Below are 2,629 nucleotides of genomic sequence, written 5' to 3' on the forward strand. Positions count from 1 at the left end.
TACTGTGGAGAGTCTGGGTAGTAGTACAGCCTTGACAAATCATTTAAAGATGCAGTTCTGAGCTCTTAGATGGATGAGGTTGCAGTGTGACAAGGGCCCAGAGGCAGAAATGTCTTTCAGGAGGAAGCTGTTTGGATAGAATAGCATCTGAGAAGAATCATTTCCTCAGTTCTTGTTGAGCAGATCCCAGGCATCCATCGGCCTCTCTCTGCACTCACCCTTGTACAGGCTTTGGGAGCTCATTACCCTCCTTCTTCATGTTTAACTAGAGTTCTACAACCTGCCTTTCTCTGTCCTTCATAACAGGCTTTGGATGGTCCTCTCTCTTCCAGCCCATGGGCCTGTCCTGTGGTCATCCCTCATTGACCTTCACTGTCCATTTGGAGCTGTCACATGGTCTCATTTCCTGTATTGTATGTCACTCTATTCCAGCTGTTGGCTGCATCAAGGATGGCAACAATAATAGCAGTAGAAAGACCTATTGCTTGTGTCCCAATTGGTATTCACATCCTGAGCACAAATGTTAACCATCACACTACATGATGAGCACTACCATTATTCCCATTTCACTGGGTAGCCCTTGGTAATCTTGATTTGAGATCTATGCGCATGGACTCACATCCCATATCCCTCATCAATGTGCTGTGTTGAACAAAACTAGCCCTGACATGTGGTGATTATCCTATCTCCTTCAGGAACCCCTTCAACAAACTTAGGTGTTTTCCTTTTTCTCTCCAAAGAGGCAGCCTACTGGCTATCAGGAGACATGGACAACAAATTAGAATAATGTTCAGCACACCCATCCCTCCCACTACCCTGAGCAAGGGCACTGCATTCATTAGGATCCTTACTTGACATACCAGACTGTCACTTTGGTAAGTTACAGACTTACTCAAGGCTGTTCTTTGATGCTAATATTACAACACAGCTCTTGCATTCTTGTGCACCAAGGCAACAGACAAGGTGAATAGATTCTGTCTTGAGTTTAGCCACAAGGATTGTCTGTGCTGTTTGGAACATCATGTAGGCTACACAAAACTTTGAGACTGTGTCTACTTTCAGTGGGAAGATGTCTGTGTATATTATGGGGCTGTCCTGGGCCTATTGGGGGTTGAAGAGGTTAGGGAGAGGAAGTGGTGTTCACCATCCCTCCCTAAGGGCAATTGCTCACATGTTTAATTTTATGTGTTTGGTAATAAGCAAAGCACTATTGCAAGCAGTTTTTGAGCACCTCTTTGTTAGGTAGATTTTATTAGTCTATTATGTGTTATCTGGGTATCTTGGATGACAATGTCCTCACTACTGATGGGGAATTCTGGTTTCACTGTAGAGAATGGGTCAAGTCTTTGGGAAATGAGCTCATAACATCTCTAAGAACTGTTGGTTTGGACTGCAACATGTGATTTTTGCAGGTGAAAGGTTGTATGTGGTGAGGTACACCTGGTATCTTTTTAAAAAAAATACAGCATCTTGGTGTTCTAGACACAGAGAAATGGACAGAAGCCATTAGTTCTTATACAGCCAATGATTTCAGAGTTTGTATTGCTATTTTAAAATTCATAGTGCCATGTTGATTTTTGCACTCTCTGAGGTCTTCTTTCTCTCTCTCTTCCTTCCTTCCTTCTTCCTTCCTTCCTTCTTTCTTTCTTTCTTTCTTTCTTTCTTTCTTTCTTTCTTTCTTTCTTTCTTTCTTTCTTTCTTTCTTTCTTTCTCTCTTTCTTTCTTTAGTCAGTCATGGGGCTTGAACTCTGAGCCTAGATGCTGTCCCTCAGCTCTTCAGCTCAAGGCTAGCACTTTACCACTTGAGCTACAGTGCCACTTCTGGGTTTTCTGGTGGTTTATTGGAGATAAGAGTCTCACAGACTTTCTTGCCTGGGCTGTCTTTGAATTGCAATCCTCAGTTCTCAGCCTCCTGAGTAGCTAGGATTAGACGTGAGCTACCAGTACCTGGCTTGAGTTCTACTTTCTAAATTGGATCCTCATAACCCACAAGTGACTCTAGGAAAAGCATCCAGACAAGGTGAATAGCTAACCAAACAAGCATGGCAATGCTGGTGCTGAGAGCAGAACCTTCTTGTCATATCATGTGGAGATATTAAAAAAGGCCCATGCTCATCTCTTTCCACATTGCTCCTCTACAAAGGCTGAATTGCTGCAAAAGCAATAGGTCCACCACCTCCCCTGACAACACTGTAGCCCCAGAACAATACTAAATGGGAAACTGTGGCATACTCTTCAACAATTGTACATCCAAAAGCGATTATGAAAATGATGCTGGTAAATTGCAATTACTTCCATGTTGTCTGGCTTCATGCCAAGACTACTTTTCTTCCCATTCCTTGCCTGTCATGCCATTCTTTTCATATTCTGCCTTTGTGGAACTCCAACAGTACCCAGTAAAGTGCAGAGATATACAACATGGAACTGGCATTTTTCTCCATAATTAGCTCTCAATCACATATCATTTTAGCTAGATCCCTGGTTTCAGAGGGGATTGGTGAATGTCTTTATATAGATTTTCTTTTGCCCATTGTTCTGCTGAACCTGTACACACTGTGATGCATACATGCCCGTTGTCTTTCTAGTTCCTTTTCTTCCTGAAAAATATTTTCAAGCATCTCAGTCTAAA

This window comes from Dipodomys ordii, unplaced genomic scaffold (assembly GCF_000151885.1).
Source record: "Dipodomys ordii isolate 6190 unplaced genomic scaffold, Dord_2.0 Scaffold9, whole genome shotgun sequence".
Lineage (NCBI taxonomy): Eukaryota > Metazoa > Chordata > Mammalia > Rodentia > Heteromyidae > Dipodomys > Dipodomys ordii.